Source organism: Dreissena polymorpha, chromosome 4 (genome assembly GCF_020536995.1).
Source record: "Dreissena polymorpha isolate Duluth1 chromosome 4, UMN_Dpol_1.0, whole genome shotgun sequence".
In the NCBI taxonomy this organism is placed as follows: domain Eukaryota; kingdom Metazoa; phylum Mollusca; class Bivalvia; order Myida; family Dreissenidae; genus Dreissena; species Dreissena polymorpha.
Genome location: NC_068358.1, coordinates 118,590,930 through 118,616,384, shown reverse-complemented (window position 1 = coordinate 118,616,384; position 25,455 = coordinate 118,590,930). Strand labels below are relative to the sequence as shown.

At 33.1% G+C, this 25,455-nt stretch overlaps 1 protein-coding gene across 2 annotated transcripts in view; it reads left to right on the top strand.

The window, feature by feature from the left end:
• LOC127879622 (collagen alpha-1(II) chain-like) overlaps positions 1-25,455 on the top strand; it is a 123,861-nt gene that overhangs the window by 90,405 nt on the left and 8,001 nt on the right. The window lies entirely within an intron of this gene.

Below are 25,455 nucleotides of genomic sequence, written 5' to 3'. Positions count from 1 at the left end.
ACCCACGTGTTCACGCAATTAAAAAAAAATAGCAATTCCAAAATTTGCTTCCGTGCTATTGCAAGTGAGGTTGAACAGTTCCCCCAAAACACAAAAAGCAATAAAATTGCAAGGAACGACAGTTTTTTCAGATAAACGTCAGTAATAATTTAAGCATGCACATATCGGAGAGTAGATAAACGTTCGAAATGTCTTAGCTTCGTTTTCTTTTCACATTGGGTGTATAGTAAGTTTTTAATGAAAGAACTATACACAATAAATTAATACAAGCCCAACAAAAAATCTTTGCTATAAACATATTAAAAGTATAGCTTATACAGAAAGTCGGTGCTATAATAATAACACTTAATTAATCGCTGTATTGATTAATACGAAATAACGGCACACAAACGAAAAACGTATTCCTTTTAATGATAGGATTTCTCTTTTACAAAAATTGTATCGTTTGGGTCAATTCAAACTCTTTACTATATACTAATCGTTTTTCTATCACCAATATAAAACGTATTCGCTATGAGTTTTTAGTTTCTTTTTATTTTATGTATAGGGACTAAAGGTTATGTTAGTACAAACGTTTGGCTGGCGCATTCAACCATCGTCTTTCCACGAAAGAAAAACATTGCTTACTTGACATAAAACAGATCGGTGTTTGTTTTTGTTATACAAATGTTAGTTCAATATAATATCGCCATTGCTTTTCTCTCCCAGTACTTAATGTTTTCAAAGTTTTCAACAGGTTAGCATCGGGAACAGCGTTTGGCTACAATACGACATCAATTTTCGTTAATTTAGATTTTCAGCACAAAATCAATTATTTTAAATTAAGAGAGTAAACAGTAGTTCGTGGGGTGGATATACATGCGTTTTAGCGATAACAGTTATGGCTATTCAATAAAAATGCGAGTCAGGAGACGGAATTGGTTATTGTTATAAATTAAAAGCCTCATTCTACTAGCAAATCGTCGGTGTAGAGAAGGTAATTTATGTGAGCACTATCTTCGAAGAATAATTACATACATATTTTATAAGTCTCTTTGGAAAAATAATGCTCGTAAGGTTGAGTCGATGACAATAAGAGCAGATCATTCGGGTTTTTTCAGTAGAATATTCATTGCAAACGCAGCAAGTTGATCTAATTTATTGGGTGCAAGATTCAACAGATATAATGATTTTCCTACTGATATTCATTCTCGCATAGCCTGTCAACGTTCTAAAGATCAATTTTAAATTCACCTTATATTAAGAAACACTGATGTGCGTGTGCCAACATCGTAAGCATGGTATTTAAATTATGCTTTAAATATGGCGAGTTAAACTATCTTTGTATTGATGTATTTTTATGAATATGTTGTATAACTTGTTAACCTGTTTTTTGTGCCAGTCACTGCATTAATTTGACAGTTACAAGACATCAAATTCAATAAATATTATGCTTATGCATAACTATTGCGGTTTAATATAAGTTCTCATGATGTCAACGTTGAAATGTATGTTTGATAAATCTATCCGTAAATGCCAATGATAAGTTTATACTGGCAATCTATATAATATTATGCGCATCCAAGTCACTCATGCTTGCACGCGGTTGACACTAACAATTGTTCGTATAGAACGGACATAAGAAAATACAGTTACCATACCATGTTTACCAAAATATGTTTCCAATAAATTGTCATGCAAGCCCGCTTGTAAAGTTTAGTAAGCTGTTTTAACGTGCGAGACAACAAAAAATTGAAGTTTGTTTGGATCAAACTTGTTTACTTTATGTCTTGGCTTAACACAAGGTGTAAGACTTGAACACATGCGATTTATTGAAACGAAATTAATTGTAAAAAGGGCAGCAATTGATGCTAGAATAAGTTATTAACGTATAATTTACGTCGTATCATCTACTAGTTTGACATCGTCTAAGCAAGGTCCCATGTTGATTTTTTGTTTGTCGTTATCAGGTGGGTAACTTCTAAGAGTAGGTGAATAAAATGTAATGACATCACGGATTCTACCAAAGTAACGTTATGTAAAACGGAATAGCGAGCTTTTGTCTTGTTATGATGCTGATGATTGATATTTAAGGGTGCTCGGTTACATACATTCGTTACACGGCTATGAAAAAGGGTAGTTGCGCTATACCCTAATATGGATATACTGACAAGGGCCGGATAAAGCACTAGGCTAACAAGGCTGCAGCCTTGGGCCCCCGATTTTAAAGGGGACCAAGGCGGCAGGCCTTATAAACTGGAATCTGGTACATGTAACGTTTGTGTAATTTCAATTAATAAAATAGCTATAGATTGTTTAACTTCTTTTGCAATATATATGTACATAATGTAACTGTCAATTGTGTTCACATTCTGAACTTTAATTGTAGTAGATGTAGTATCAAGTATGATGTTCAATAAACAAGGGAGCAGAGAGAAGGGGCCCACGTTACATGTGCAGCCTTCGGCCCGAAACAGTTTTATCCGGCCCGGATACTGACCCTGTATCGCACATTTTCAGTTGTAAAACCGTGTAAATAATAATAATAGGAATGCGTGAAGTGTCAGTTCAGTTTTGATAATGGGCATTCTCGTTGTAAACTTGATTTATATTTAGAAAAATTCTTCTAATCTGAAATTGAAATTACACGTTTTTATGTGAAATAAAGTGCACGTTATCGCAAAACACGGATAATTTCAAATTGCAATCTTAAAACCATTTTTGTGAAACCAACTTGTTTGGTATAAACGTCGCACACCATAACATTGTTCATTTGAGTTCATGTGCTACTGCCCTTGTATTACAGTTTCATAGTTAACCACAATTGCGTTATGAAATAGACCGGAACAAAACAGATTTTAACAAAGTATACATATATTCATCGTATTACATGAACACAATAAAAGGCGGTGACCAAACATGTTGTCAGTGCAATGTTGTATTGTATGTATTTCCTTATTTTCTAATTTGCAAATTTCCGTAAATAAAACACACGAGTGCAATATATCTATCCATGTCATGCTTATGGAGTTTCATAATTCTTATTAATTACATACAACTTAATACATCTGCAATAGTGATACACTGTAAAGCGTTGAAATTATCATATGATAACCAACATTTAAATGTGTAATACGTGAAAGTAAACGTTGCAGTACACGTATAATTATGTTATAAAACATATTGAGACAACTGCGAACGCAAATATCGACCGAATGCAATTCACAACAATTTCGAAATATATGCTTGAGTAAATGCCCAAAGATTCGAAAATAACAAATGTCAGAAACGTTAACAGTTTATAAATAATAAACATAAATTATAGTTTTTTCTACTTATGATCATTCATTCAATACTTTAAGTTTAGAAATACCGTGTTTTATGACATCAAGGAAATATATTATTTGCTTCAAAATGAACATTTATCTGCTTACATTCTTGCTTTAATAGATGTCGGAAATAGTATCCTTTTATGCTTTCAGATATCTGATTTATACGGAATGTACTTGAAATCTATGGAACATCACACTGCCATTAAACGCTTTCACAATTATACGTCTAGACGAAACATTTTGGAATTCCGTTAAAATAATAGACTTTACATCATTTCGAACACTTTTCAGGCCATAACGCGATGCAATTTGCAAACAATATGTTACTTCTCATTAAAAAAATTCTCAATATAAACTGAAAATAATGTCTAAAATATTTCCATTGAGAAATATGTTTAACTAGTGTAGCCTTGCATGTCCATTACTTGGAAGTTAATAAATATGTGTATCCTTACGATACATCTCTTGGTAGTTAGTTAACTACTTTAACTTTCACGTCCATCCGTTGCCAGTTAGTTTCATTTTGCAACATAACGGTTCAAACCATGCTGTTTACTTACCAATCGCAACATTACGGTTAGTCATTGTAAGCTAGTTACTCGAGGTTACTTAACTAATACAAGATCTTATCAATGTTGACAAAACTGATTAAGGGATACTTTCACCGACAAAGCAAGACTATTAGTAATGAAAATGCGTATTAGAAGCAATACATTTGAGGAGATATATTTTCAATTATCTCTTTATAAATAATAACATATATATAATATATATATCACAGTGTTAAAATGACACAAGTTGCAAAACTGAAACGCAACATATTTAAATACCAAAATATTGTATAATTTATACGATTTTCATATAATGTATATCAATAAGGAAGCATTAAACTATATAAATTGATAGAGACTTGTTAGAATATACTACAGCTGAATACTCGACATAAAAATAGTGGATATGCAAGGGGTTTCAGAAGGCACTTATTTTAAAATGCCAGCAATTTTGTAATGCGGATACTCAAGCAACACTGTTTATTTTGCGATAAATAATAACAAGGAAAGCAATCGACGTGTATGTTGTCGTTAATATCACAAGTATCTTATATATAAGAATAATGACTTAATAAACATTATCATGAGATAAATGTTTTGTCAGATAGTATTTAATTTATTCTTTATGTTACCAATTGCCTATGCAATACATAATTAAAAGTACAACACGGCCGCTTGTTTTTTTTACCGAAGAAATACATTTACACCTTATAGTATGCAACAACACGCTCTTGTGCGGTATTTAAATGCCACAATTATATTCAAAACAGTTCATGTTATGTCGTACATGTTAGCTATCAGCAGCTAACAAGATAATAGTATTTCATAAATATACGACTATTAATATAGATACATTATGTAAGTTTGACCCTCCTATTGTCCTGCATACATCATTAGGATCAATATTTGTTTGAGGTAAGCTAACTTGAATAATCAATTGTTGATTTCATTTTAACATGAAACAATAGTTTGAGCACCTTTTGCAATATGTATCCTTATATAGTATATCAATATGTATGAGCTCTAAGTTACTTACTATTGTGTTAAAGGTATCTGGTAAAGGTATTGCTTCTGGAATAAAAAAGGTCCACAGTTCTATAGATCTTTAGATATCTGGCAAAGTCCATGTTCTGCAAAAAAACACCACCTAAATGATCTACACCCAATAGTATATGAAGAGCTCTGACGATGTCTAACGATCATATATGAAAAAGAACGGTGTCTATAAAAATAGTGGTTATTGCATCGGCGTAAAGTATCGGCCCGGATGCACCTGTGCAATCCGCAGAAGCTAATCTGGGACGACACGCTACGCATAGAGTGGGTTTTTGTTTAGCAGAGACTTCCTTTAAACGAAAAATTACATTTTACAGATATGAAACTGATGGAAATCATACAAAATGTGTAAAATGCATAGTTTCGTTGTTAAGGTCAATACGTCAAGTTACTTTTCGTGCGATAACTCTCACTTCCGTCTTATTTAAATTGTACGAATCAGTCCTATTGACAAGGTCAAAGTAAATATAATGTCAAATATAAATAAACAACAAGGTGGCTTCCAAGACGGATTACCCTGCCTAATGACTTCCTTCATTCTGCGTGAATCAGTGTATTTTGCACGAGAGTCCAACTCCAAGCTATATGCATGCTTTATGGATGGCAGAAATGCCTTCGACAGTTTGGCACCGCGGGATGCTCTACAAGCTGTATACAGAAACAGACATTGACAGCACAAGCCTTCTTGCATTCTGTGCTATATACACGAACATGTCAAGCTGTATCCGGTATCAGGGGAATCACTCAGAGTGGTCCGACGTCCTTCAGGGCACGAGGCAAGGTGGACGCAGCTCCCCGTTGCTCTACTTACTCTACATCAACGGGCTTATCAGTACCTTAGAGAAATCTGGAGCTGGTATCTGTGTGTACGATATTCGAGTAAGCTCACCTACAGTCGCCGGCGACATGCTGTTGCTGTCATACTCTGTTCATGGATTAAATGCAATGCTTGAAATATGTAGCAACTATTCAAAACAGTGGCAGTACCAATATAACTCGAGCAAATGTGCAGTCGTTGTTTTTAATGAACGCTTGAAGGGAGAGACAAACCGAATTTTCAAACTCGGTACTCACACAATCAAAGAGGCATCTTCCTACGTTCACCTCGGTTTGAAGTGCGCCCGTTTCTACGTGCTACAGGAATGGCTGAGGACGCGTGCAACAAGCTTCGAGGGACATATCGTTAATAGTGGAATATCTCCCCTTGCACTCAATCCATCAACATCTATAAAAGTTTATAACTCTGTTGTGATACCTAAAGCATTATATGGCTGTGAACTGTGGACTTAAATAAGTGCAGAGGACATAATTAAGCTAGAACGCTCTCATAGGTTTTGCCTAAAACACATACAGGGTCTGCTACGAAACACTGCAACTAACTTTACTTTATGTGCTATCCATGCCGTGCCTATGGAGACAATAGTTGATTACAGAAAGCTGGTTTTTCTAGGACAACTCTGTAACCTGCCAAATACATACATGGCCAAACATTTGTTTAACAGCAGACTCTTGTATTATGAAAACTTTGACCAACAACACCATGGTTTTATTCCTGACAAACGTGCGATATTATGCAAGTACGAACTACACCACATCCTGGATCAATACATTGCAGAAGGCCTGTTCCCGGTGAAAAGTGTGTGGAAAACCATGCTCCGCCGACACGTTACACAAAAAAGGAATGTAAATCTGTTTCAAGAGTGTTCAGAGAAGTATCCCTTTCTTGGCTCAACAATATTACGGTCTGACGGAGTGTGTGGTTTATGGACTATCGCCAGAAATAATCCTGAACTCTCCTCTCTATGTAGTAAGACAATGCGAGTAATTGGGCGACTTACTATGCCCGCGTATATAAATACATGTGCACTTTGTAATGGAGTGAATTTGAATATTGTGCACCATCGTATTCTGCTCTGTATGAATTCTAACACTCGTGAACAGTAATGGAATACCATAATAGACACAAACTGACTAAGTGCTTTCAACCAGATGTGTCGCTCTAGTCTTTCTGAGCAGTGCAATTATACTCCGAATTTTTCTTAATATAAACTATGACAACCTCAATCATACAAAACTTTCATCACTAGTCTGTAAAATGTTTTTACAGGAGGGGACTCACTAAATGATTACATTGCGATTACATTAACTTATATACAGTATATACAGTACACTTAAATAGTTTGTTGTTGTTTTCAGCCAGGAATCGTCTGTCTAGCAATTTCGTGTTTCGGTGCTAGGCTGCAGATATCCTGGGGATATATCTAACGTTAAAAAATGATCGTGATATCACGATACTCCTAGCTCCCTGTCTAAAATTTCGCTTTTGCCTCTTAGATGGGACAACTTGGAGACTCTTCTACGTAACATAACACAGTTTTACTAAATAATATTGTTTATAAAGTTCTCCTTTTTTGCTGATGTTGATATTAACATCCATATATATCGTTTATGTTTGTATCTATCTAACCATTGTTTATATATAGTTATATTGTGTTTTGATCTTCGTGTCTTGAATATGGAGGAATAAAAGTATATATATTGATTAATACTTGCTTTTTCTTACTTTTAAAATCAATGACAATTTTAAATCCAACACAAAGAAATTGACATCACAGTATTATAAACGCAATGAAGATATCTCTTTGGATTGTAAGAAATAATATATGTAGTTAATAGTTCTTAACTTAATTTGGATACCAGTCTTTCATGATAATACATTTTTGCTGTATTCCCATACTTCCACCAACATTCATGATAAAACGCCTACCTTATCTTCCTAGGAGACCTTTATAACGTGGAAATATCTAAGACCTTGTAATTCCGACCTAAATGAACCACTGGGGGCATTTAACAATATTATTTTAGTTGTATTTTATCCGTCGTTAACAATGATCAGACGATTGACCCGCGTAAATGTCAGTAGACCAATAAGTTACAACATTACTTGTCCTATCGTTAAAGGTTAAAAAAACCTATTTCGAATACTGTAATACCAGTTTCAAGCAACGCAACAAATGATATTAACTGTTCTAATAAACGATTACAGTGTTTTATTAACAAATGTGTTCCTGCAAAACTATGAGAATTCATTAACACGATTTCGGTGACATAGTGGCATTTGGTCACTGTCCATAAAGACAGGACAAAAATACAAAACAAATAACAAACACATCCAAACACAAATCAAGTGTGGGCACCACCTGATAACAAACACATCCAAACACAAATAAATTGTGGGCACCACCTGATAACAAACACATACAAGCACAGATAAATTGTGGGTACCACCTGAATGGGTGTATGTACAACAAGTCACCCTTTTCTCATCCCTAAGATCTCTTTATTAACGTGTACATGAACAATGATCTTCTTGCATCACAGTTTAAGTAAGTAAGATTTATGTAACAGTATTTATTTAATAACTTATTGATATATAAACAAAAGGTGTGATTCATCCCAGAACATATTTTTATTTCCTACATAAAACAGAATAATTCGTTCCAAGGCTTAGTAGATGTCCATATTTTATGTACGTTATACAATTCAGTTGATAGCTCTGTTGCAGTTAACCAAAAGTCAATAGTGACAATGGGTGTGCAGCTAGGAATTATAATCGAGTTTTTTTAAACAGAAATAATCAGGAAAAAATGAATGTTTAAATAATATAGAAATCTCTACATCCAGTTGCATCAACAGGAGTACACAATCTTATTATAAAAACAATAACGTGTGTTTATTGCAAACGTGGTCAAATTGTCAAACAATTGTGGCATAATATTAAAACACTCCAAGCAGCACAAAACACACATCACACTGAATGCAAATAAATAAAACTGTCTTGGAGCTGTGATATCATTTGAGTAGGTTGAAAACATATTTAATGCTGCTCTTAGTCAAGATGCCATCCAAAATGTCCCAATTAGGTTACTTATTACGCTGTACCCAGTATGTGTGGATGTGCACACATTAGTGTTCATTTATGCCAGTCGTTGAATGATGTTATGGAATTGAAATCGTTAAATTTCTGATTTAGCAAAATGCAATCTTCAGTGTTCCGAGTATATATCTTACTATTATCCATATTATACGACAAGCCAAAAGCTTACCATAACACATTTTTGCATAGACAGCAAACATGAAAATGCAGTTGATAAATAAGACGACATATGGGCGTATGCATAAATAAAAGGACTTCCATATGTCAGCCACAATTTTATTAATCACAAACTGGCGTGGATTAACAATAAATTAATATTTGTCTTCATTTCAGTCATGTTAAAAAAATCCTGGAAATTATACCAATTTTATTTTGCCATGCCATATATGCAAATAAATATTTTAAAAAGACGTGAAACTCGAATAGCATCAGCAGGAACTAATTCTTATCACTACTTCAAGCTCCTAAATTATTAGACAAGTGACCAATGCCGTACATTAAATACAGGACAAATCACATGAGAAACACAAAACCGATTAATAACAAGGCCATTTGAACGCTCGATGAAAACTGTAGAATTGGGGTTCAACGCGACTTCTAGACGTGTTAGGCATTTCAGACACATTTTATTTGTATCTCACGAATTTTACTTCCATGCCCAAAAATGAACATTGTAAGCATTTTAAATAAATTAAAAGTAAAATAAAGTACCATATTAATATGGAAAATACATATACCTGACTATTTAAAAGCATTTTGTTCTGCACTGTGAAACTGTTTGAAATGAAGACGCTTGTTTGCGCTCCACTATATAACTATATAACAATTACGTTGTCGAGACGTCTTATCGACATGAGCTAATGTATATAACAGCGTGTATTTATTTATGTTCGTATTTGTCAAACATTCCGTTATCGTGCCAATTGATCAAAGTTCATATTCTCTTCAGAACTGTCACCGGAAATTGTGCGTTCTCTAATTGTTTTTTTTTTAATCAATTGTTAACAAAACATATTTAGCGTAAAAAAATCGAATAGACAACGCGTAATTAACTTTACATGAATTGCTTAGGATGAATGAACAAAGGCGAAGAATGGCACTTGTTTATGCCAAACAATATCGAATTCATTTGAGTCATTTAATAAAAATAGCAAAATAATTCTGATGTCAAATGATACCAGCGTAGTTCTTGCCCAGCCTGCGCAGCTTGATCAGGAGCTTCACTTTCCGCTATGACGTCACGCTCACAAATAGAGAAGGACCATGCACATATGGACAAACAATACGAATATGTTACTGTCATGAATGCAATGAAATCGATCCACAAGTTATCATTATATTGGACTCGAATTATTCATCTAACACTTTGACATAGTGAGAACCGTCTCTGGGGGAAAAAAACTAAATATTTGATAAGTGTTTTAGGAAATATACCATTGGTAGGGCAGTGTAATTTCCCAGTGGACATACATCAAAAGGGGGTAATTCAACACCGCACGTCTTTGTTAACCCGATCAGTAAAAAACTGTTTGAATAAGAGTAGCTGACACATCTTAAAAAATCATGAGAAAATAATTATTGCCATGTAAGTCTCATTTAACAATAGTGGTCGTACTAAGAACAGACCCGTAACATGTGTCTGTACTTTTCTATTTTAATTGACTTTACCAATTATTTGTCGGTGATGAATTCTTTAGTGAGGCATGTTTTAAGAATAGGATATTTGCTTCAATTAAAGACACCATGAAAGCTAACAAACGGCTCACATACGGCACTAATTTTATAATGATAACAATAATAACAATAGTTATTAACGCACACTCAAAAGCAAGTACATACTTAAATTAGGATTAAAATTATCTAATGTTATCTTCATCGCTTCTCTTTTAGAATTTTTTTTTTTTTCTAGTTTCCCTTACGCGTTCATAAATGACTTAAACACTTGTCACACATGTCTGTCAAATCGAGAAATTAATGTCCAAAGGATGCTGTCGGACAAACATTCGCAGTGGAACCATCCCATTAGGCTGTGATTTTTAGTTCCTTATATTGTGCAAACAAAACCGTGGGGATATTTTGTTATCGTTATAAGTTATATATTTCTTCTGCTGATGTCATTTCCAGTCAAATATAAAATCTTTCCCAACTGTTTATTGTCAAGGTGCGCTTTGATGCCGCTAGTACAACAAGACCACCACGGTATTTCTAGAAGACAAGTATTTATATAATGTTTAACGCTTCGACTAAAACTACTTGAATACCAATGCGTGCTATCTACATTGTCAAAATCAAACGTAGAATGGATCTTTTCGAACTAAATGCACACACTCACTGATTGAATATATGGATTATCTTTGATGCGTATATGATTCCTGTCAATTGAGTTTTGACATATTCATTAATGCCTGTATTTAACTGACTGCAAAATATTAGTCATAAATAAGCATGATGTCCTTGCCATAGTCTTTGATGGAATTACATTAAATCATATTTCTGTACATAACTATAAAGTACATCCTATTCGATAAGACATTTTCAAGACATTGTTGATATCTTGCAATATAGCAGCATCATCATTATTTATATTGCAATTCCCCTGTTAACTGCTTATTTGGAAATTCAGTTGACGTATCGGTCGTAAACTATTGACCAGTCTCTTGAATAACTCGAGAAACGTTTGTAAATGCTACCCCTCAGATATTTATCCCCATGATAATTTATTTATTGTCGTGAAGAATGTCTGAAAGGAACACGAGGATGAAGTTTCATATGCGTTAAATACTTGTATGATATTGTATGGGATTTTGGAAATTATGCCATAACTACGAATCATTTAAATAAGAAATCCACGCGCAACATCTGTGACTTTCGCTTGAGTGTGAAGGTCTAAAGGGACACTGCGTTTGGGCATGGTTTGTACACAATATGAAATATTGTGAAAGTGGGCGTACTTGTCTGCCTATTTGATATATTGTGTAGTATGCTGGTTCTAGATATAATACACACATGTCTTAATGTACCAACGCCTTACGCATAGAACAAGCCAAGGCCCAAGTGCATAGTTTGCGCACATCCTTTGTTTGTGAATGCATTGGAGGAAATTTGTTTGTACGATACATTTTGTAATCGTGCAGAAAGATGGTCCAACACAATTGCCAAGAGATCATGAGATCAAGACTATGCGTCAAATGTATTAACAGGGCCAATACTAATATTGTTGTACCAATGCACCGTTTTGATTGCACTAAATTATTGTACATGTATTATGTATTGTTTCCGTTTATATGTTAACATATTGACAAATTTGTCAAATACAAACATGTAGAAATCTAATGATACTGACCAGAACTTTGTAGTGTAAGTAAACGTCTATGTAGATCCAGTTATTATGTTAAAAATATTTGTTTGAAGAAAATATGTTTCTATTGATGTAGTGTGTTCACGAATTTGATTTTAAATGCGTTCCTAAATATTTAAAGCGGGTCTTAATGCCTATAGGAATGATGCGTTTTTCTTGATAGTCATGGAAAACCATCAATAAAATCGTTAGTTTAGAACGCACTTACATCAAAACTAGGTTTGTTTATATTTGAGATCAATCGCTTGTTCGATTGTGTATATTCCTAAATTTCATCATAAAGTATGTTTGTAAAACCTCTTTAAAAAGCTATTTAGCGATAATCAAGTAAAACTATCTTTAAAGTCATTTTTACGCTACGAATACGACGTAAGGAATCCGATCAAAGAGAATGTAAATGAATGTTTAATTTGTCAGCAAGCATGGTTTGTTAAATTTTGGAACATAATGGGTTCAATTGGTGTTGCACTATTGTGTCTGAGGTCGAAACTGTCTCTGTGTATCATGAACCTTTAGTGTCAAACAAAACCATAACACGTTAACTGCTGTTACCAAAATTTGTTTCGTAAATAATTTACGTCTTGGCTGATACTGTCCAGTTTTCGTTGGACCATTATTTATTTTGGATGTGAATTTGTCGTTATTGTTCAGACTATTAAATGGTGCAGGTGTTTTGACAGTTTTTTCCCTTGAACATATTTATATAATATATTGACTATATTTTGTAAAGGTCCATATGATATTGATAACGAAAACGAGTCCCAATTACATATTTATCTCGTTGCTACAACATATACATGTTAACTTTGAAAAATGCTATCAAAGCGGCCAATATGATTCTTCGTCATATAACCACGTGTGTTCAGGTAAAACACCGACACACAGCATAGGAATGCTTCCTTTTATCAATTCAATCATGGCTTCATCAATCACTTACTGCGTTTGCAACGAGATATCGTTGTTCTGATCATTGATTTACTTTCATATCAGATCATACCATTCACATCTGAATAGATTTCTGCAATTGCTTTAGGTGACAAGTTAATTAGCGTAAATGAACATTAAATGTATCACATTCAGTTGGTTGAAAAGTGAAACATCGTTTTATTACCGGTATGTATGTTAATATGTTGAACGCGTCAATTTGTGAACTAGAGAATATCGAATGTCATTGAATTATTCATAGGCTGTTCTTTGTTCATCAAGAATGTCTACCTAAGTACATTATTTGCCATACGTTGTCATGCTATCGATGACTTTGTAAAAAAATAGTCTGAAGAATGATGCAAAACTTGTTTTAATGTCGTAGATCTCTTTGCAGTTTCGGTTATAAAATACCTAGGGTATTGAGTATTGTTTTGTTGGTTTTTCATTTATTATATGTCAGACAAATTAACCAAGTGATTGTCTATCGCTGTAAAGGGTTATTACACGTGGGAATATGGGTGAAAATGTTGTTGTAATATTATTATGATACAATCGAGCACAGGAAGAATACAAAAATGTCTGGAGTCTCGTCCCTGTATCGATATTCGAATTTGAAATACACTTATTACAATAAATTAGAGTGAAATCATGTTATAGTGTGATATTCAACAATCCGCATGCCTTACAATAAAGAACAGTTTAGTTCGTAAAAAATAAGTAAAAATAAGTATTGTTGGTTAGATTATTGGGAAGTTTGGAATCACCTTATAGGTACTGGCTAAATAATCGTAGAAAAATGTAACATATTTATAGGAGAAACATATTGTTTGTCAACAGATATTTCTTAGACAAACTCTTATTTGAACAGCTGCAATAAAACTCATGTAATGAATATGTTTTCAGAAAATGTCAGATCTCTAGTGGTTCTCTTAATAATTAAGCCTGATATATTGGGTTTGTTTTATGTTTTAAATTACAAAGTTCACATTTAATCGTGCATTTAATCGTGATGTTTTATTTAGATTCTTAAAACATGTGTTGTAATTATTCGGAAGGGTATATACAAGGGTAGTACATTGCACACACGCCTAAGTTGGATATGTGTTATTGTACGCATAACTCTCGTTGACACTTTGTAATATAAATAAGTCAACGGGCGGCTGATTGTTATATAACCATACAATCGCCAGGTGTTCTCTCCTTGTGTCACTCAAACACAAACACATGATTTAAGTTACCATTTCCTTTTAAATTTGTTAAACGAAGGTTTGGTTTTAAATTTGTCTACTCGGATCACTTCTTGATGGAAGTTATTGTCGTAACTAAGCAGTAGCATTGTTGGCAAAATGTAAGTGTTTTGTGTTTAACGATTATTTTTCACATTTTCGGAAACTTTCGTTAAAATTTCATAATGAAATTCTACCAACATAACGTCAATGGAACGAACAAGGTAATAAACTTTTTCATTATAAGCTACTCGACGAAAGCTTTCTTGGAAAACTAGTTTGTTGAGTTAACTGGCACGTGGGATTCAAGCATATTGTTAAATTGGTTCGCGAGAGAAAATATGTTTTCAATTACGGCTAGTATGGTATTGCATCTTTATCTTGTCGACAATGTTTCAGACTTCACCGACGTGTTGATACCTCGACAATCCTTATAATTCTTGTAAGCACTGATATTAACGTTTAAATGAATTTTCTTACATTTTAGAAGTGTTTATAGACCATAAGACATAGTGTGATGTAGTCTAGAATAAAATAATGATACCTAACACAGCTTGGATACGTGTTCCCCCAATACTGACGAGAGGTTTTTAAAATGAAAGAATGTAATAATGACACTTAGTTCTGTTGCAGTATAACAAAAAGGCTCCTTTCGTCGTCGTCCTGACCACCTGCATATCGCATTAAAGGTGTCTAATTCCAATCTCGTCGGATAATGGTTGTGTCTATTGTCGTAGACCAAGAGATGAAACAAAATAAAAACTGCTAAACTAGTTTAAATACTTAAGCGGACGATTTCAATAATAACTGTGGGTACAATCGTTGCTGCTGTGGCATGATGGACACAGAGTGTAAGCTTTTTGTGCATATATTAAAAACATCTGTTTGCGCTGAATAAGGTATTAAACACTTGACGAATAAACATTAATTATTCAATACCTATACCTAACGTAAACCAACACACGGAATTGTTATTGTACTAATGGTACTCTCTCTCGAGCTATAAATGCTGAGTGTTATCCAACATGTGCTGTTCTAGTTTACCTAATTGTGACCCACATGCATGTTTTGTGAGAGCACGTTATGCATAAGAAATTTAGATCGCTCGATTGATCTTACTGAAAGTCTGCTTTGTTTTTTTTTTAATTCAAGTTACTATTAATCCAATAATGATTTCTATAATTCGAAACAGTGTCCTCGAGAAAAATCATTGTCTGCTTTCTAATAATATGTCAATTAAAAAGTTAGATTACAATAAGTGTATAAAAAAACAACAACTGTATAAGTTTGTTTAGAGACCATACCTTGTGTGTATAGTTTCTGAATGTACAAAAAGTGAAAATTACGGTTATGCCTTAAATGAGAAACCTGACATATATTTCGGGGAGGGGGAGAACGTTGCTTTGAACGAAAATTTGAATAAAATCATTCTCATTAAAATGAAGATTATGTATGTTTTTCGAATAAATACACTCTCTTAAAATAAATGAGACTTACGTTTCGCTGATTTATGTTGTGTTTATGTCAAATCAAAATCGGCATGATTTATTTCCAAATGCATTTAATTTTACATCGGATATGATTAGAGCAGATGCTCATGCCCACTGAAAGCAGATTATTGTTAATGTAATTATGCGTGTCATATTGTCAGTGACTATGAAATAAAAAGATTATAAGAATGTTGCCTGCACACAGCTACGTTCTTGGTTTACCACATAAATTGCTTCAACAATGTAATATGAAACTTTTATCATTTTTTACCAAACTGCAATATTAAAAATGATATTATACTTCGTAAAGGATATTTGAGATGATACATCATCGACTTAATCATGTGCAAGGTTGAAGAGTAATGCCAAAGATTATTGTCACAAGGGACGGCGTAATGCATTTTCATGTGTTATGATAAATCACACCGTTTTATAGCAGTCAGACAAAACTACTAGACGGCAAAGTTATAGGCTTTAAACTTATTCCTTTCCGTTTCAGACATCGGTCCAGTAATGATAAAGTTAAAGAAAACGTTACACACATACATATAAAAAATCAAAGATTTCGATTCTTATTAAAACAAGTCAGTATGAGATTTAAGTGTACTTCTGTAATTACAAGATTTAATTCCGAATTATGAGGAAATAGTTCATTTGGTTGTAGTTGATAATTTCAGAGTTTCGTTTTAACCGCTTGATTGTAACAATATACCTCATAGTACGAGCTAATGTATTTAATAAAAACATTGTTTGTTGCAGGTTGAAACACTTTCGTTTAATTTGTGTCAATACCATTACGTTTTTTATTAGTATGTGAGAGGTTTCACTACTATTGAAACTACTGCGCCCTACAATTAACCTCTATGATACAAAGAAGAAATATCAATGTGCATTACAGACTCACATGTCGGTATTAATAGAAAGATAATTGTTATCGATTTGTACATGTCATAGATGACCAGGTTTATGGTACGACCATTAGTTTCGATCGTGGCAATAACCGAGATCAATAACGATAGTGCTTCTCTTATCAGCATTAAAAAGATATTCCAGTAGGAATATTTTACCTCGACTAAAATAAATTGCCGTGCATGAGATGTGTCTTACTGTAACATATTTTAAGGAGCATTTCATAGATAATATATTTTTTAAGTGTGTCTGTAAATGCTCTATGTAAATTCTCTAAAGTACCATTATAATGACAAGACTATAATTTAAACAACAAACACAACACAAAATTCCGCAAGCGAATCGCGTACAATTGCCCTTTGGATAAAAAAACCTATTTTCCAAATCGCTCGGCCGTCCAAATTGTTATACCCCCATTACCATTGGTAATGGCGGCTTTACAGGAGTCAATTTGTCGGTCTGTCTGTCTGTCCCGAAATTTCACCCGATCTTTACCAAACTTGGTCAGAAGTTGTATCTATATAATATCTAGGTCACATTTCAATATGGGTCATGCCGGGTCAAAAACTAGGTCACTGGGTCATTGAGTGCGTTTTTAACCGAAAGTTTGTCCGGACCATAACTATATCATTTATTGTTAGATTTTAAAAAACTTGGAACATTTAATCACCATCATTAGACGGTGTGTGGCGCAAAAGAATTACGTCGATATCTCCAAGGTCAAGGTCACACTTTGAGTTTAAAGGTCAAATGCTTGTCCGAGCCATAACTTTGTCGATTATTGTGAGACTTTAAAATCATTTGGCACATTTGTTCACAATCATTGGACGGTGTGTCGCGCGAAAGAATTACGTTGATATATCCAAGGTCAAGGTCACACTTTGAGATCAAAGGTCAAAAATGGCCATAAATAAGCTTGTCCGAGCCATAACTATGTTGTTAATTGTGAGATTTTATACTATTATATCATTTGACACATTTGTTCACCATCATTGGACGGTGTGTCGCGCGAATGAATTACGTCAATATCTCCAAGGTCAGGTTCACACTTTGAGTTCAAAGGTAAAACATGACCATAAATGAACTTGTACGAGCCATAACTATGTCGTTCATAGTGAGATTTTAAAATCATTTGGCACAATTGTTCACCATCATTGGACGGTGTGTCGCGCGAAAGAATTACGTTGATATCTCCCAGGTCAAGGTCATACTTTGAGTTCAAAGGTCAAAAATGGCCATAAATGAGCTTGTTCGGGCCATAACTATGTTGTTCATAGTGAGATTTAAAAAGTCATTTTGCACATTTGTTCACCATAATTGGCCGGTGTGTCGCGAAAAATTATTATGTCATCATCTCCAAGATCAAGGTCACATTTTGAGTTCAACGGCCAAATATTGCCATAAATGAGCTTGTCAGGGCCATAACTATGTCGTTCATTGTGAGATTTTAAAATCATTTGCCACATTTGTTTACCATTTATGGACAGTGTGTCATGCGAAAGAATTACGTAGATATCTGCAACGTCAAGGTGAAACTGTGAGTTCAAAGGTCAAAAATGGCCATAAATGAACTTGCCATTTGTGACATTTAAAAATTACTTGGTACAATTGTTCACAATCATTGGACGATGTGTCATGCGAAAGAATCACGTCAACATCTCCAAGGTCAAGGTTACACTTGGAGTTCAAAAGTCAAAAATGGCCATAAATGAGCTTGTCCGTGCCATAACTATGTCATTCATTGTGAGATTTTTAAATGACTCTGTACATTACTTTTGTTCACTGTCATTGGACGGTGTGTCATGCGAAAGAATTCAAGAGTTCAAATGTCAAAATGGCCATAAATGATAATAGCATAATAATTCTTAAAAATCGCCATAAATTAGCTTCTCTTGTTTTGTGCAGACAGCATGCACAATATTCTGTGTCAATGCGGCATGTGGGGGTATACGTCACGTCTGTGACAAAGCTCTAGTTGTGAATGTTCATACATTTGAAACTTGACATTAGTGATCCATATATATGGAAACACAATTTAGCAAATCATCCACTATCATTTATTATTTGGTGTGCTACGCTTTATACTTTAATCAATGTCAAATGATGCGAATGAATAAACGAATTTGAATTTTCAGTAATAGTCTACGTCACAAGTGGTTTTGTTTCTAACTGAGTAATAGTGTTGTTAAATGCTGAGATTATGTGACAAATATTACAGTCAGTGAACAGTTCCCTTTAAAAAATTGGTGCAAATAGATCAATTAGTTTCTTTGACCAGCATTTGATCTTACAAGACCACGAATTTTCCAATACTAGTGTGAATTAAAATTACCTAATGATCACTTTACAGGCAAGAAAAAATGTAATGTACATGTGAAAATATGTTGTACTTAACAAAACACAATTCCCGAGGTATTCAGTAAAAATGGAGACACAGACAATAATCAGAATTTAAATCATATGGTAGACGAATGCACAGCTCTCCACCAAACTGCTTAGCTTAACGATTTTTTTAATTCCAAACTTCACGATAATTGCATTTAGTAACACAAATAACATTTTAAACATACACGCTATTATGTGATCGTTTTTAAAGTCTTAAACACAATTAAACAATCATCTAGACATACGTGTGAAATAAAACGTTTACTTGTAGAGAAAATGTATGTATATTTAAAGTACAATACCCATTCTAATAAGTATAAGCTCAATAAGGGGGTGCGTTTTATGCTTTAACGGATTTTATGCTTTTATTTTACTTAAAACGGTTTGTGCAAGTCGAGGCATTGAATCCATGTACTTCTAGAAAGTGTTGTTTTTGTACATGTGCATGCACATTTAAGTTTTAAGATGAGTCAATTAGACGTTGAGAAAAAGTATCATGTGGACTACATGTTTTGTATTTTATATTTTCTATAAAAGTTATGTAGGTCTTTATATTCAAAGCTCAGTTGGAATATAAAAAGGGTTCATTACACAATACCGTGACGTTCTACACTAAAGACAATACATTATATTTGTCAAATTGTAACGTATTATGTCGATGTCGGGAATTTAAATAATCGGTTTGCATTGTACGGATATTGTCCCTATAAATGAAATTAAACATCTTCATTGGGTTTAATTGACATTTAAGCCTTGAACAGTGTAATTGTGCGACGTGTTGATTTCTTTATGTAGGCAGTAATCTAAATGGCCAGACACTCTTCCACGGTGCTTGGAGAATGTGTCTGCCTTCGACGACTTCTATTACAATCAAATGGACTACATGTATTTCATTGAAAAGAGCACCACATTGGCAACTTATCTTTTCAAATCGAATTGGACAAAATAATTGTCATATAAACTCGCTATAATTACTAAAAAATCAACGTGTGTATTCTTGAATAATACTCATTATTTCATGTTTTGCCCTTTATATGTTTCTTTTTACGTCAATTGTGTGAATATTATATGTACCTTAAGGGGTACAGGGGTATATATCAACTATGATAGCGAATATTGCTTGAGCGTTGTCTACTGTCATTTCTGAGCATTGCTTCTAAGACATGACTTCGATACCCACTTACGTTTTTTGATGATTTTGTTTCCGATTTCATATATCATAGGGTATTATATGTTATCAAAGTAATTTATATGCTTAAGTAGAGTATATAATCCATAGTGCAGTACGAATCCATTTTTTCCTTTACATAGTCTCTGTAATATGTACGATACATTGTAAATTGCGATTAAAATCGGACACTTATAGAAAAACTTAAAATTAATAGACGTTATCAAAAGATCCAATTTCAACGGAAAATAAATTAATGAATAAGATATTAACTCATAAATTTTAATTGAAACTCAATAGTTTACTGTTACAACGCTTTAAATATAACAATACCAAATGAAACTCATTTAAGTGATGCATATTGTGGGAAACCTATCACACGCTGTTTCTGGATGAACATTTACAATGAAGCTTTTAAAAAAATGAAAAAACGCGGTATAACATATATTTTAAGATATGAACGTTCTAATGATAACTACGCATGCTTTGATGCCGTTTCTTCAATAATAGCCAGTCTTGTGTCAAAACCGGTTACTGAAAATTACTGGGATTGAAAACGGTTTCATGTTACTTGAACTTGTAATAAGATGCCGAGAGTAATGTTCTTACAAAACAAGTATTTAAACAACACAGACCTGCAAAATTTCTAAAAGATATCAATGGTTACTTTTATATATAATGAGATACGTTCACTTCACTTCATGTTTACATTAAAATGAAGTGTCAGCTGTATAGAATGCTAAAAAAGGTGTGTGATTTATCATGAATTATGCTTTCCTGTATGCACAAAATCTATCCATTAATGCGTATCAAACACGTTGCGTTGTCAATATCCATCGGTTATAAACTTATTTGGCATTGTACACATTCATGCAATGCTTACAAGCTCCAACTTATTAAAGCTAGGGTAGAAAATTGAAGACTACGCATTCGACCAAAAGGTTATATGCACTCGATAACCTCTAAATCAATCATTATCGTATTACACACACTATAAACGCGTGTTCCCAAAAACGTTGTAGGAATAACATAGCTTTCGGCATAATTCATGTTACGCTACCATACATAATTCACAAATACGATGTACAAAACCCACTCAAAGACTTTTATTGAAGGGAGCGTTTTCCCACGTGAGCCATCAATGGTATGTGTTTATTACTATTTGCTGTCTGGTTTACAGAACAGATAGCTATCAGAATGGTTTGTATGTTAATACATGTATTTGTTTGTGCAATGTGTTTATATTATAAGTTAACATATATATATAAGTCGTGCTCTGTGAACAGGGGGTTTATTGCATGTGCGTAAAGTGTTGTTCCAGTTTAGCATGTGCAGTCCACATAGGCTAATCACGAACGACACTTTCCGCTTTTATTTTATGTCTTGCTTCAAGCAACTTTCTTCCTTGAAAAAATCAAATAAAGCCGGAAAGTGTCGTCCCTGATTGCGGACTGCAAAGGCTTATCTGGGACGAAACTTTGCGCACATGCATTACAGTAAACCTCTTTTTCACAGAGCGCGGCTCATTTATAAAAAAATGCTCTACATCTGCTTTTCTTATTCGCCGACACAAATATATTATTAATTGTTAATACAAGTTGTAAATATTTGTTGAAAATATTTTATACATACATGGATTTGTGTAAGTATTCAGATGACACGTACATATCACAATACTTAACCACCAACACAATTTGTATAATTACAGGACAATAGCATTTGTTTTTTATTTCAATAGTTCGTAAGAAAATGCATATTAAACGATATTTTAAATTAAGTTTTCTGTATATTATTAAGAAATATCTGTGTGATAAAGACTAGAAAATGTTTAATCGAAGACAATTTGTTTTTGTTATTCGAACATTTCATACATCATCAATTTTGCGTATCACGCGTTTAAGTTTTGAGTAACAAAATCAGATGAATTAACAATTTAATTAAGCTACATTCATGTACATCTGTCTGTATCTTAAATCGTATCTGTGTCTTATATTTAAATTGATGTCTTCGCTGTTGAGGCGTTATACATTGGTACTTTTAAGCTCATGAGGTTCAAACTATAAAATCATGGTAATCATGTATTTATCATGATTATGGTCAGGATTAATATATGTTAAATTAAACAAAATGACCATGCATTTCACTATATATACGAGTCTATGTAAAAGTCTATTCTGCTGCATTCGAATTTTCTTTTTGTTTGAGATAATTAAGATTTAAACATTGAAATTGGAACGATTATGCGTTTTGCCAAACATGTCTAGTTACAAGCATATGTTCGTCAAACATGTCTAGTCTTACTAGTTAGTGTCTAGAACAAGAATAATATACCGACAAACAAACGCATCATTGTAGCCTTTGTAAACTAGTAAGATTGCAATTTAACAAGAACAAACGTGACGTGAATAGCTACTGAAAACTGTTTTGCATACTATATGGAAGTTGAAGTGTGAATACTGTGCAATATCACAATGCTGTACGCATCAATATATAAAGCTAATCCTTTAACACTGATTTCATCTTACTTTTCATTATTAGAGAATATATATTATTTTGCTGTGTTTAACACAAACAATGTTTTCGAAAGATGTTAACTTAAATGTATTAAAATTAATGGCTGTTAAAGCAATATAAACGGACTCCCCAGCCTCAAGAGCGCCGATGTAGCCATCCCATTTCGTGTTCACAAACACAATGATTTTGTGCGATGAACGATACAAAACTACACAAACAATAACATAAAATATAGACATCCGTTGTATGACAATTGGCTAATCTAACCCATGGATAAAGGAAAAGCATTTATGTGTACACACTTTTAAAAAAGTATTTCATAGAACCTTGATTGTATCAGTATGACATAAAGGTCTTTTGTCGTGAGTTAACATATACGTATTCAACCAATAACGCAGTTTTTTTTTGCAATTCACAAAATAAGTTAACATTTAATAACAAGCCAGAAGGAGGCTTAACCTTTGGAAATATTCTGGTCGGTAAGTGTTGAATACATACGATATAAATACTAACCTTGCTACAAAAACGCTGAATAATGAATGATACGTTTGGCATCCATGTCATAGTTTTTTTTGTTATTCTGTGTATTACATACAAATGTGAAATGATACCTGAAATTGTGTTAACGATTAGCATGCAATGACACAATCAAACACGTACGAGTGCACTGGGAGATATAACCGGTGAAAAAACTAAAAACTGAATGTTTTTTATATTCATATTATATTGCTTTATAATGTTTAATCAGGTAATATATGTTTATGTAACATATAACATAAGTAAATGCAATTTTAGAACACATTTTAATTCGTTTAACCGCTGGTGGAAAATATAACTTACTCGCTAATTAAGTGTGCTGTTCATAACCGTCACATAATAAACGACTTCCCAATAACTATTCTTATGAACAACGTATTGCTGATTGATGTTTGATGACTGAGACTCAAATGATACATGTATCAACACAATAAATATGTATTCATATATATATATATACGACACTTGTTGCATGAAAAATTCTTGGATCACGCTTTTGGACATTCCATGTTCATATCAATGTAAAGATGTTGTTACAAGTATATGAAAGAAAATTGCAAATATGATATCAGACAAATTATTGACATATAGTCTTTTATATAAGCAAGCGATGAAATTCCTATTCAATGTTTGACGATACATACAAAACGACATTAAACATAATATGATAATTACAAAACTCGGTTCATTATCTTGGAACGGTCAGTGGAGAACATTGAGGATTTAAACCAATTGATGGTTAGCTTACCCCACACTTAATCTAATTTAAAAACGATGGGTAATTAGTGGTCAAAGACAATAGAGCAACATTATAAAAACAACAGTTTTAGAACAGATGAAATGAAATAAGTACATGTTTATTACAAAAATGTGTGCCAGAAGTAGTCTAAACATACTTCGTCATTATGAAACACAATGCACATGAACTTCACAAGCAGCCTTATGTCAATCCAACGTTCAAAACATTCATTAAAACTGATTCAAAAGAGTACAATTGACATTACGGCATAATGACATTTCTTATAAATGACAAGATAAATCTTTATTTCGTTTAAAATGATGTAACGAAATATGTTTATAATTATTGTAAATTATTTTGCTGTCATTAATCTTTCCGTGTTGCTAACGTAATTACATCAAACCTTGCAGCAGTTTCCCTGAAAACAATGAAGCTCTCGCTGGTTTTCACTTTGTTTTGATTAAGTTTGCATGCGTTCGCGTAATTCAAGTTGTTGTTTTTTTATACAATGTTTACGGTAATGTTTTCCCCAGGTTATTCTAGCAAATGTAAAGTTAACAACCTGCTCAACTATCCTGTTTCGACACACGTTCCAGTTGTAAAGTGATTTGTGATAGAATATTGGGCATGCAACTGTATTTGAAATAGTAGCTTCGTAAGTTTTTGTCCTAAAATAATGCACACTCAAGACAAAACATGTATTGAAAACAACTAAAAGAAAACGCATACTTTGAACGTTTGTAACGAAATATTTTATTTCAACTTGCTTAAAATGTTCATCATATACAAAATCAACGCATTTACACTCAACCTTTATTCATCCTTATATCGATCAAACTAACGTTAATAACATGAAGTTGGTTTGTTTGATCAACTTTGTAATTCCGATATGATTATTGGCGAAGTAAACTAAAGTAAAACGACCATTACATATACAATTGTATGCGAATTTGTTTGAAATGTTGCATGTTATTTTTTTTTAAATATATGTTTATTATTTTATTTATGATAATGAGGTCGATGATTCTTTATATAATCGCCATCAAAATTGTTGTTTGTGCATTTCATTTTAAATTTTAAAATATGCATAAGTTGGTCAATCCTTACATTGCTTCTTAACAATACACATGCTGCCATTATGGTATTACTTTCGCATAAAACATATTGTATTGTATGTATTTAAATAAATCATGATAATTATAATGACAATAATAATAATATGTATTATTATTTTAATAATAATTATTATATGTTTTAACTTTATTTGTACTTTTGTCTGCAAAATATAAAGATTTAAGTCAGTATATGCCATAAACGATGGAAAAGTAGTAAGAACGTATCAGCAAT